The 14,139-nt window shown below is 34.0% G+C and overlaps 1 protein-coding gene across 1 annotated transcript in view; it reads left to right on the top strand.

Moving 5' to 3' along the window:
• Window positions 1–10,548, top strand: part of LOC132142466 (uncharacterized) — a 61,382-nt gene extending 50,834 nt beyond the window's left edge. Inside the window, exon 2 of the mRNA XM_059552357.1 lies at window positions 10,428–10,548. The gene's annotated coding sequence lies outside the window, so the exon portion shown is untranslated. The remainder of the gene's footprint in view (window positions 1–10,427) is intronic.
• The last annotated feature ends 3,591 nt before the right edge of the window (window positions 10,549–14,139 follow it).

Below are 14,139 nucleotides of genomic sequence, written 5' to 3' on the forward strand. Positions count from 1 at the left end.
TCTACACTGTTTGTGAAGTATACGCTCCTTCCATGTTGTGATGTTACAAATCTCTTTTTTGTGATCTGTTTTAGCGATGTAAAGCCCGATTCACTTCTGAAAAATGATTCATTTGGACAGTTTGGTTCAATGATCTGATTCATAAAGCCCTTAAGTCATTTTCGCAGTTATGTCAGTACACATTTTCTCTTCTAACAACTCAAGAGTCATTTTATTTCCGTGAATCATCTAAATAAATTTATTGTGTGAACACATATTGGTGGTCATTATCATCTGTTCATTTAAGTTAATGCTGAATCATCTAAATAAAGTTAACTGTGTGAACACATATTGGTGATCATTATCACCAATTTTTTGGTGACCAGTTTTTGGTCTCGTGTAAGTGGGTCTCTTTGTTCATACAAAGCAATATTTCTGTGAATTTGGGTATTAAAATATTGCTTTAAACATCGTCTTCATTCGAGATGTTTACTTAACATCATTATATTATCCTAGTTTATATCAGATATAAGATATGTTGCTTATTATTATTGAATTGTTAACAAACAAACAAAATATCACGGCCGACTCGAGTGATCATCTTGGGCGGAGCCATCTTGGGCGTGACCAATGTTTATGACTTCCTGATGACAATCCCCCACATCGTGTACATCATACAAGGGGTTGAGGGTGGGTCCAATCACTAAAACCAACAAAGCCTACTACGCTACAGTTGCCTGCTGTGAACAATAAACTATACAATAAATCTATAAACCGGAAATTCATCGTGAATTAGAACACTACATCCGCATTCGGCGACAAAGTTCTATATCGATTAGGGGCAAAGTTTATGCCTTGGAAAGAATCGAATTCTGAAAAAGTCGTCTGACGCTGCACAAAGACCCATGGAGGGTAAATGGAGTAGCGCTGTTGAGGTCGAAAAACTGGAGTGCGCCGCGGGAAACACTTGTTCTGTAAAAGACATTATCGACCCTGTTTTTAAACTACACTACAGAGGACAGATGATCGGTCTGATGCAAAAGATCATCACGGCGGAATGCGACCCAAATCACGATTGTACGGGCGATAGCTAGTGGGAAAAAATCTCAGTAGCCAAATGAAACTTGTAAGAAGTCTGAAATATACATGGCCTGATTTGACGAGCATATTTTTAACTGGGATGGACCCGGTGTATCTTTCTGCACGTAAAATTCTGGAAGTGATGTCTGAATGTGAAGATGAGATGGACGTTAATGACGTTCTCTATCTGTGTACATCTGTAACAGATCAATGTGTGCTGTTGGCTTCCAAAAATTATGATTCTATGACCTATGAAATTGTTGCATCGTTGGTTGATTTTATATTGGAGCAAAACATGTTAATCTGCAGAGATTTTCTATTCTGGTTAGATTGCCTGTAATGTCATATTTGTTTTTAATGACAATTTGATCATTTTCTTCACTACATCGATGTATATTCAACAATATAGTGTTGAAATAAAAGATTGATCCACTTCACTCGCTATTCTGTTCTCTGAGTTCAGAAACTTTTTTGTTTGTTTGTTAACAATTCAATAATAATAAGCAACATATCTTATATCTGATATAAACTAGGATAATATAATGATGTTAAGTAAACGTCTCAAATGAATACGATGTTTAAAGCAATATTTTAATACCCAAATTCACAGAAATATTGCTTTGTATGAACAAAGAGACCCACTTACACGAGACCAAAAACTGGGAAAACGAGTCGTATAAGGCCCTAAGCGCAAGACCAAACCATTGCAATTAGGATGGTGAAAACTACGGTAAACAGCTTCAAACAGAAAGAGCTAACAAAATCATGGAAACATATCGTTCTGGTTTCAAAGTTTAACGCTATGAAAAACATTGCGGTTTATATCTATTTATATGTGTGTGTGTAAAGTTATCTAACGTGCTCTATCCTTTTTTATTCAATCTGTTTTCTTTTTTAAAGCAATATTTTAATACCCAAATTCACAGAAATATTGCTTTGTATGAACAAAGAGACCCACTTACACGAGACCAAAAACTGGGAAAACGAGTCGTATAAGGCCCTAAGCGCAAGACCAAACCATTGCAATTAGGATGGTGAAAACTACGGTAAACAGCTTCAAACAGAAAGAGCTAACAAAATCATGGAAACATATCGTTCTGGTTTCAAAGTGTAACGCTATGAAAAACATTGCGGTTTATATCTATTTATATGTGTGTGTGTAAAGTTCTCTAACTTGCTCTATCCTTTTTTATTCAATCTGTTTTCTTTTTATTTATTATATTATTTAAAAGCCCATGCTTCGTGTACTGTGTTAACCTAACTGAGACTTGTTATAACACTTATATATCATTGCTCTTTTTGTTGTTTTGATTGCTTCCACCGTCCTCATCTGTAAGTCGCTTTGGATAAAAGCGTCTGCTAAATGAATAAAGGTAAACTTAAATATCTCACCACTCTAGATAATTTTAGGTGTACTTAGCAGGGGCTATTGTGTCTTTAGGGTATATTGTACTTATTGTCATTATGGATATTTGTACGCTTATTTTCATTTCGGCATCTTAATGAACACTTACACAATTTGTCTTCGTTTGAGTAGCTAACGTTACTCGACGGTCACATTTAAGTTTTCACCGCTTACACTCACCAAAAACGCCTGAAACCTGTAACTCTGTCATAATTAGGTTAGTTAAAAATACAAAAATTTAATGCCTGACACCTTTTTTTTAACTGACTAAAAACCGATGTTTAAGCTAAACAAATGACAGAGGCACTGTGCCTAAAACTGCGAACACAAACATCACTAACTTAAATGAACAAAATACAATAACCACCAATATGTGTTCACACAGTTAACTTTATTTAGATGATTCAGCATTAACTTAAATGAACAGATTATAATGACCACCAATATGTGTTCACACAATAAATTTATTTAGATGATTCAAGGAAATAAAATGACTCTTGAGTTGTTAGAAGAGAAAATGTGTACTGACATAACTGCGAAAATGACTTAAGGGCTCTATGAATCAGATCATTGAACCAAACTGTCCAAATGAATCATTTTTCAGAAGTGAATCTGACTTTACAGCGCTAAAACAGATCACAAAAAAGAGATTTGTAACATCACAACATGGAAGGAGCGTATACTTCACAAACAGTGTAGAAATCTTTGCAAAGGTGTATGATGGGTATTGTAGTTCCCTGACCTGTAGATCTACATAGCTTGAATGAGGTATTAGTTAAATGTATTAAATTGAAATAATAACAATAAATAACTGTTAACACATATTTAGACTAAACGACTATATTCAAGAATAATACGATATACTGTACATGTGCTAAAACAGGCTAAAATAGGGTTGGCTATGCTGTAATGGAGCAACCGTTGTTATGTTATCTTGTGAACCATTAGGATTCGTGTGTCCTGAAACCAAATAATTGTCTGTATCTTTAGAAAAAGACAATCGTGTCCTGCTGCTGTGGTCTGAATATCCAGTCTGTCTTCATCAGGAAATGATGAACACCCATCATCAGACCCCGTTCTGGAGATTGTGTGTATGTTTGTTTATTTTACAGACATATTTCATCATAAAACTAGGTAAGCAGGGCCTTGTAATAATATGGTAAACATGTGATAAGTCGGTCAACCGTGCATCCAGAGTTTATCTTACTACATCTCTATAATAAATTTCTGCAATGGCTATACTTGTCACGGTGCTTTCAAGTCGGGGTCTGGTGGTTGTTTTAAGAGGAAACCCTTGTTTGCCAACTAGTGTTAAGCGACACTGTCCGCATTTTTAAAGTTAAAGAGGATAATGAACACTTTCACAATCTATTATTGTCAGAATGCATAATCAGTGTTAGGGGTCAACTAGTTACATATAGCTAAATTATATCATTTGATTACAAAAATAAAATGTAATCAGTTACAGTCACAGAAACAATAATTAAATTGCGGTTAATTATGAAAATGTTACATCTGAATATTTTTTCATACACGTACAGATTTAATTGATATATTTCATAAACCACCTTAACTAACTCTAACTACTCTATGTATTTAATCTCCAAGCAAATCTGATTTTGTGGTGGTTGTGCTTTAAAATGAAATCACGATCACAATACTAATTTAAGTGATGAAGGATTTTGAAAAGTCTGACGGTCATTAGCTGTTGAGCGCTCTAATGTTAACCCGTCCTGTTTACACGTTTCAAAAGATTAACGGTTGAAAACATTACAAGTCTTAAAACATGTAATAAAATGTTATCAGTTACATTACTTTTTTAAAAGAAATTTATATAGTTGCACAACCTTTTAGATTTTAAATAGGGTCATTTGTGATCTATAACCTATTGCAAAGTTCATAGTAACTTCCCCAAAACTGTGCGTAAAATAATTCCCCCAAGGTCTCAGTTACAGCTAAACGTTAAAACAAAAACTTAAGGTCCTTGTTGGCAGTTTTGTGAGGAATGTGTGTGAAAACCGCGTGGTTTGAAAGAAAAATGTTTTAGCTTATATATGTGATTTTACTACAAACTATAAGCATTCTAACTAAGAAACATAATGTTTTTATTTATTTTTTATTTTCCAACCAAACCAGTTGTTCGCAGTTAAAAAAAAGTCATAAGAATGTTTATTGTGTTTTGAAAAGAAAATAAGTTATGATATATAAATAATATTTTTTTTATTGTTTAACATCAACCTCAATGCATTTATGTATTTCTTCTGCTTCATGTATGCAACGGTTACAGTACACACATTCAAGAGAAATGCATAAACTCAATTGTTTTAAACAATCTAAGCTCTTGCTTAAAAAAATTTGAGTGCTGACATGAATCCTACATGAAAGCAAAAAAATAATACTTTTTTTAAACTATTTTAAACATCATGGTTAACAACCCCATTTGGAAAGAAAGTGAGAAAGGACGTCTAATCTATTGTATAAAGTTCTGTGAGACATTTGTCGCAACAAACACTTTTGGTTTCAAAGAAAACTTATGACAACTAATTTTCAATCTAATATAGGTATTTTCATGTTTGTTACCTATTTGGTTTGTTTGTTTGTGTATTTATGTACCTGTTTGAGTGTATATTTGTATTTGTTTGGTTACATGTTCATGTTTTCTGTATGTCTACATTTGTATCTGTGTGTGTGTGTGTGTGTTTATGATTGTATGGTTGTGTTTGTGTACTTGTTTGCATTCTCAGTACATCTATGTTGAGGTTGAAAGATCTATGGGTTAATAAAAATTATAAATGTAACTAAAACAAAACTAAATTAATTTGAATTAAACTACATTTTTCTATGGTCTGACTTGTTAAAAGATTTCACATCCTTTTGACCAGTAAATGCACTTTCAGCTAACCTTGCGATCCCAAGTCATAAAGTTGAAATTGTCACCCTTTGATCACGGAATACACAAACAATTTAATTTTTTTTACTTTAGCTGACCAGCAGCACACCATTTACAACACCAGATCCCCGGAAAACTAATTAGATTACAGTTGAGTTGCAAACCCCCAAAAACCTTTAGATGTTTTACAGTCTTCGCTGACATGGTCGTAAAAGTAAACACAAAGACACCAGACGCGTTTCTACGCACTACTAGAGCTGAAATATTTAGCCTTTCCTGTAATGTTGTAAAAGTTTCTTTGGCAAGAAAAGCCCATCTTGACATATCACATTCATTCCTGTTTAATATTTGTGTTTGCCTAAACGCATGTTTTAATTGATATAGCAATGATATAGCAATGATAGAAGTTAATATTGACAACATAAAAGACGTATTCAAGGGTTTAGACTACTAAAGTATGTGTGAGTGACTTATTAAAATTAAATAAAACAACACTTTTTTTCCAACAAGGAATTTTGTTGAGATGAAAAAATTAAATCGTATAGGTTAACCTAATTTTAAAGTAAAACATCGGTCTAATATTAAAACCAGGTAGAATGTTTTAATCAAATGAGAACTGATGTGTTGTTATTAAAAACATTACTTTGTTTAATTCTTTTAACATACATTTAAACCTTTGCGACCAACGTTATTAGGGTGGTTGGGGAAGTGTTAGAGTGTGTTTTTTATTTTTTATTCGATGCTTTAAACATTAAAAACATAAAGACGTACATTACTGGTAGATTTACAAATACGGTCTGAGATTACACTCAATTTTTGTTCACACTCTGTACATCATAAAACAAAATAAATGTAAAATAAATAAAACAACACTTAAGAAAAAATAAAAATATAATGATAAAGAAAATGTAGTGGGGTGTAACAGATTTTCACATTAAGAAACCAAATTCCTCTAATGAAGAATACAAAAGTCTTGCTTTGGGACTTTTCATGCCTTTTAACGTCTCCAAATACATCACAAATTCCTCTTTAAACACCACTAAACGTGGGGGGAATTTTTAAAAACATACATTTATGAATCTAGAATTTTCTTGCCAGAAGTTAATATTAACAAAATAAAACACATATTCAATGATTAAGGCTACTAAAGTAAGTGTGAGTGGCTTATTAAAATAAAATAAAACATCAAGGTCTTTTGTTTAGATTAAAAATAAAGAGCATATATATAGAATACCAGAAAGAACATCTAATCATCCGTCTGTTTATACTACAGAAATGATTGTCATATTTTTGGCTCTTCAGTGGGGTTGAACACATTAATATACCTAAAGTAGTCATATGCTCAGACTCATTTTTTTCAGTACTATCAAGTTTAAAGAGTGGTGAAGCTTCTACTAGACAAGTCATCTTATCAGGCATTTTAAAGAGTTTGTTCAGAATACAAGCAAAAACAAAGATTTATTTTGTATGGATACCCACACATATAGGTGATGAAAGTTGTGGACCAGATAAAAGCTTTAAAATGTCAGACATCGTATTTAATAGTCCAATGAGTAAATTAGAAATAAAAGGTCTAGTTAAAAAATAAATAAAAATAAAAAGATACGTGTCAAATTAAATGGGTTGGTTAGAATAAAGGCCAGCATTTATATAATATTCAAAGACCAGTTGGAAATGAAAGGAGAATTTTTGGGAATAGAAGAGAAGATCTCGCCATAGAATTGGACACATTGCACTTAATCAGTCATTATTTATAAGATGAAATACATGTGTCTGGACTTTGTGTTAAATGTGATATTGTGAAACAGTTGAACCTATTTTAATAAAATGTAAAAGATATGACAACGAAAGATTACGACCTACAGAAACATTTAATATAACAATAAATCAGATCTCGTTTTAGATTTTGCTAAATAAAGGTGTGACTATAGAAATGTTTCACAGAATAAGCATGGGATAAGGAAAGTGTGTGTGTGTGTGTGTGTGTGTGTATTGAGGCTTGAAAAAATAAGGTAGACTACGCTTGTTTGTATGACCTGTGTGCATTAATGTTTGCATCGGTGTTTAAAAAATCACCTTGTGAATAAAAATAATAAATGTAATTAAAATAAAAATAGATAACGCGACACAAGCTTGACAGAAGGAAAATGTGTGTGTGTGAGTGTGTGTGTGTGTGTGCGTGTTAATTGACATAGCTTGAGAAATTAAGCTTGACAAAAATAAAAGATATATCGACGGAGATAGTCTAGATTTAGACTAGTCATAGATTAAAGTAATTAACTTAACACATTAAAAACAAATAACGCCTCTTCAACTGTTTTTTTTTTTTTTTTTTTTTTTTTTTTTAAGACTAGCCTAAAAGTAAATAAAAATTGTATAGGCCTACATCATTTAAAAAGTAAAAATTGACCATATGTTTAAACGGATATAAAGTTTTCACTAATAAAGGACTGATGTCTATTTATTAAAAACTACTTAGTTTAATTATTGTAACATTTAAATCTATTTAATGCTGCTATCACGCCTCCTGCCCGGCCCTCTCTAGCGCTGGAGGCGTGTTTTTTTTCCGGAGCATTCCCGAGCCTCATTCTAACTGTGTTTGCGGTGGTGGTCGGTTGTTTTAGGGTGTACTCACACTAGCCAGTTTGAACCGTGCCCGAGTGCGTTTGACCACCAAAGCGCGGTTCGTTTGACTAGTGTGAGTGCTCCGAACCGTGCCCGCGGCTCGATTAGCCGGCCCTGGACCGTTTGGAAGAGGTGCGCCAGAGCACGGTTCAGTTGGACTCGGGCGCGGTTCGCATGCAGTGTGAGCGCTAACCGCTATGGCTAACCGTGCTGGAGCACGGAACAGGACGCGTGGCGTCACGGTTTTGCGACGCTCCAGCTGGTACCTTGCAAACCTCCTCATACGAGCAGCACGATTACGTGAAAATTTTCGCGCCACTAAGGCGACACATCTGTATAACAACAGGCTGTGAGAGGGCTGTGGACCAAACAACAAAAAATTATCCACAAAGAAAACAGAGCGATGGACTCCAGTGTGTTCAGAGAGCGCCGCTCTTCCTGTTTATCCCGAAACCGTCGCGCACCATAATGACGTAAGCGTGCTCCGGCACGAATGCTGAAACCCTATGTGAGTGCAGGCCAGAGGGGGAGTGGGGAGGGGGGACAATCGTACTCGGGCCCGGTTCATGGCAACCGTGCCTAGTGTGAGTACACCCTTACGGACGCTTCACAACTCTGCCGGAGGATCTTTTTTTTTTTCTTTCGTCTAACAGTCTCGCTTTTTAAAATTGTAGTTAGTGGTAAAGTACTGCATAGATTTGACAAGTATCTTGTGCTGGTGTTTTAAAGACGGGTCCGATGTATTTTCTTTGAGATCAGCGTAAATGCCTAAGTTACCTTTTTTTTTCTTTTGTTTTAACTTTTCACCCGACGTGACAAACGCCTACTTTCTTGGTTTATAACATTGCTTTACGTTCGCTTCTTTTTGTTTTTGTTTGAGTCGAGCCAGAGCCATATAGAGAGAGAGTTGCGACAACTCCATTGACTCCAATGGAACGCTTTTTTTTACAGCAATGGCGGCTCATGGAGCCTCTCAATAGTTCCCGGAAGTAGCAGCAAACCGATGCCGCGCCGTAGAAATGCAGCAGAACAAACCGTTTGCAACGCACTTTTAAAAGGTAAGATGTTTAAATAATACGATTGTAAATTATTAGTACATCTTAATAACAATAAACTGTAAGTAAAAACCTTCTAGTAGATTATAACTCATTAAATGAGTAGATTTAAAGGATGTTATCAGATAACTAACAGATTAGGCTAGGATTGTAGCTGAATAAAGTTAGTAACGAACACCCTATTAATTGTAAAATCTGTTCTCTTAATTCAGTTTCATCCATCGTGTTTGGAATTAGAGAAAAGGAGTCTAAACATTTTTTGCTGGGTGGGGAAAGTTAGCTAACGTTACATAACCTATTAGTTCAATATTAACGTTTGACCGCGTGTGACAGCGGTAACTGGAAGTGGTAAAATGAGGTTATAAAGTTTGTTCCTTATTACACGTATTAAATAATTAAATTCCTTAATAACAAAATGCACCCTATTGATATAAATTTAGAGTGAATTGAGTTTGCAAAAACATGGGTGGAGTGTTTTTAGTCATTGTGATTCATTGACTATTACCTGTCTATATTATAATACTACTGTATTATATACTTAAACTTGTTAGTGTATAAAGGTAACATACTGTAACGTTCTGTAGGTGCTGGTAGGTGGAGGACTAGTGGTGCCACTGGACTGTTCTGTGATGGAGCATCAGTGAGGATGCAGGTCAGGAGTGCTGAGGGGACCTTTTTTTTGATAGCTGCATTTTCATTCTTTATTTTTCTTAGTGCTGCCTTTGCATTGTTTGATTTTTTTTTCTTGTCTCTTTAATTTTTTTAATAGACCCAGGTAACTGGCTGATGGTTCACTGGCTGCTGACTGAGTAGTGTCAGCTGTCCCTGTCTCTCCTCTCTAGCCATGTCCTCTATTTCTTCACTGTCACTTTCCCTTCTCTAAGTGTCCTCATTCATTTGTTCCACAACCTTTGAAACTGATAGAGGCAGAATACATGGAATTGCTAATTTTAAATATTGAAAATATCACATCACTTCAAAATTAGAAATATTACTTCAACTAGTACGAGTTTGTACTTATTATATATGTATCACCTGAAATAATATAGCTGTAATCAGCAGCAATTTGCTGTATGTTTACAGGTCTAGGGGTGCATCGTGGAGCAGGGGCACTCCTCTTTTTGACCACAAAGGTTGTCGGAATAGCATCTGGTCTCAGCCTACTCTTTCATTTTTTGGTCATGACGAATTGGTTTTCCTCAAAATGTGCCTGCAGAGTGACTTTAGTTTCCACACAAAACTTTTTTTTTTTTTGTCTACCCACATATTAAATGCACAGTTACAGGTAACACTGATGACTCCCTGCAATGTCTCAGCTCCCTGGGTTTAAATAAATTTATGTATAATTACCTAACAATTTTTTGTTGTTGTTGTAATTTTTATTTATATTTAGATTGCTGCTGCTGACTTGAGCCAACCATTATTTTCTCCTCTCCATGTCAGCGGGGAAGCCATACATTTGCACACCTTCCTCTGACCGAGTGGAGCATCCCCATGCAGCACAGCAAACCATGGTGGAGGAAAGGACACATACAAAATGCTTGGAATGCTATTAAATTTATTAAAAATGTATTCATGAATTGCTGTAAATAGTTAATTGCATTTATTTCAATAAAAATACAAAGAAAAAGTAATCTCGTAATATATAATTACAATTTAGAATAACTGTTTTCTATTTTAAAAAGTAATATACTCATGTGATGCCAAGCTGAATTTTCAGCATCATTACTTTTGAATGGCAGTGTACATGTTTGTATACGAGTATGCCTGAATACATTGTGTATATGAATAAGTACATAACTATATTAATATATGTAATTGTAAGAATTGTAAACTATAAGCTTCATTTTACATTTACTTAAAATGCTAATTACTGCTGCTAACAGTATAGTGCAGTGCAAGCTGAAAATCACCTGTCACCAGCCTGTATCTGTACTAGGGCTGTCACGATATTCGATTTTTCATATCACGGTTATTGTGGCCATAAGAATTCACGATATCGATATATCGTGATATCTATAGAAACCTTGGAGGGGAAAAGATAAGTCAAATTATTTTTTACTTTGTTACTTTTTACTTAAGATTTTTTCTTTTTCACCCAACGAACATAATATTGATACTGATAAATGCAGGGCACAAGACTCTGGCTTTCTCTGTCTTCTTTGCAGCTCCTATAAAATAACAAGAGAGAAAATACTGTCAAGTTCAACAGTATGATGAATAAATATTAATGGTAACACTTTACAATAAGATGTCATTTATTAACAATAATGTATTAACATGAATGAACAACGAACAATACATTACACAATTTATTAATCTTTGTTAATGTTAATAAAAATTTAGTAATTGTTCATGTAAGTTCACAGTGCATTCATGTTTACAAACACAACTTGCGATTTTAATAATTCATTAGTAAATGCTGAAATTAACATGAACTAAGATTAATAAATGCTGTGGAAATATTGTTTATTATTAATGTTATTTATATATGTTAACTAATGTAATTAACTAATGTTAACTAATGAACCTAAATGAAGAATGACCGCAGATGAGGCATTCAGTGCATGGCACTGCGACCAACTTAACATTTTATAGAGTTTAATGCAGCAAGATCAGTTTTAATCGTGTAACTGTTAATAGATTTGAACAAAGAAAAAAAGTGTGACTACGCACAGGCCGTATTGATTGCAAATACAAAAACTAGACGAGTAAAGAAAACGCGTTACTTATTAAAATAATCAGCCTTTAATCAAATATATGAACACAGAAAACTGCTGTTAACAGGTTAATATAACGTTTCCCATTCTATGACCATTAAAATAATGGCAACTTACTCTGATGAACACGGCTCCACTAGCAGCGAGCGCTGTGTCTCCCTCTTGTGTGACAGTGTCAACGTTAAGGCACAGTACTGCCACCTGGGAGCTCAACCAGGTACTGGCACTGGAGTATTTACATGTGGTGTTATCATAAGAGAACTGTTCATTTTAAATATTGCGGTTATCACTAATACCGGTATATCATCACGCACTAAATTAACACGATATCTATAATTTTTGCATTGAATATCATGGTTATCGCCAATACCGGTATATCGCGACACCTCTAATCTGTACTATCTGAAAGTCATCAATATGACATTAGTTAACATGAGATCAGTGAAAAAAAGAACAATATGTACCGACAAAGGCAACCGCAACCCGTGTTTATACAACTTAACGTTAGCCTGAAATAAGTTTTTAAAATAACGGTAAGTTAATTGAACACTAATCCTCAAAAATTAACTGATTTGATATTTTAAAAACAACATCGCTATAACTACATATTCATGCTACATACATATGTCGGTGTGTTGTATAAATATATAAAATAAATGCATTTATTGACTCATTATTACCAGAAATCGCAGTTTTGTCACTCTACTCTTATCAGTTTGAATGGCCGCCAACGCACTTCCTGGAACTATCTGAAGTCTACATGAATCACGTGACAACCAAACGTTTCGAACTTCCGTTGTCGCCACTCTCTCTCTCTATGGCTCTGAGTCGAGCTAACGTTACCGGAGACATCATAACACTTTGCTGTGAGATCTTTTTTTTTCTTTTGATTAACTCTTTTCAGTAAAATTTTAGTTAGTGGTAAAGTACAACATAGTTTTGACAAGTATCTTGTGCTGGTGTTTTAAAGACGGGGTCTTTAGATCCGCGTAATACCTACCTCTTTTTCTTTTGTTTTAACTTTTTCTAACATTGTGACAAAACTCCTACTTTTCTGGTTTGTATCGCTGCTTTACGTTCGTTTCTTTTTTTCAGTTTGAGGTAAGGTACAAATGCTTAAACTCTATTACCTAGTTTTCTTTATTTTCTAACTGGTAACAAAACACCATTTTTAAATTGTAATGCTACAAGCTCTCACATCTTTTTTCACGTATTGCTTAACGAAAACATATCTGATAGTTTTGACTCATTTGGTTGTATCAGATAAATAACCAGTAACCTAGTTTTATTTCATTTGTAACAACTTTAACAACGTTTTTACACTTTTCCAACTAGAAAATGATCATTACATTGTTTCCATTGCTGCTATGTGTTTATAACCTTTTTCTTGAAATGCCTTGTGTATTTAAAACCTTAATAAAATCTTCCCTTACACCATTTTCATGATTTCGCAATTTTCAAAGTTAAAAAAAAAAAACACATAGCTTCCCACAACTTCTCACCCCTCCGAAATTCCTCCTTGGGTTCATAAGTTCATATTAAGGTCACTGGAGGGTGTACAGGGAGGGGAGGGGGGTGTACAAACAGGTGTCCAGAACAGATGGCTTTTATGACCCTCATCAATCAAATCTATACATATATTTGACTTATCTGAGAACACAATATATGCCTGCAACATATATGTATACATATATTTGACTTATCTGAGAACACAATATATGCCTGCAACATATAGCTCTACATATATTTGACTTATCTGAGAACACAATATATGTTCAACATATATCTATACATATATTTGACTTATCTGAAAACACAATATAAGCCCGCCACATATATGAACATTTATGTGTCCAAACATGTGAAGAAAATATTTGAGTTCATCCATATATGATACCATATATCTGCATATATTACAGTATAGTATTGGTTTCTCGCATATATGGACAACATTAAGTATAAATATGTTACATACATTTGAAATATGTGGAAAACAAATATGTATGTAAACATACATGCATGTGATACTGATGCATTTTTAAAGTGGTGGCATATGGTTATGGTACTTTGTGGATGTATTTGTCAAAAATGACAAAGAAAACACTGAATTATTGTACTAAAACTACTATATTTGTATTCACACAATACAGACACAATATCTCCAACTATAGACATTCAGATATAATATATAAAACAGTACATTTTGATTATTTTAAATATTGGCGTTTGAGGTATTCAGACATTAAGTATCATCTTTTCAAACTATTCAGACAAGTAAATACAACATTTCTATTATTAACTGGCATTTCATTATATGACATTTTGACAAGTACAAACAATTCATGTCAAGGTATTCAGAGTTATATGCACAGGAAGTGTTTGTAG

Source organism: Carassius carassius, chromosome 6, assembly GCF_963082965.1.
Source record: "Carassius carassius chromosome 6, fCarCar2.1, whole genome shotgun sequence".
NCBI lineage: Eukaryota > Metazoa > Chordata > Actinopteri > Cypriniformes > Cyprinidae > Carassius > Carassius carassius.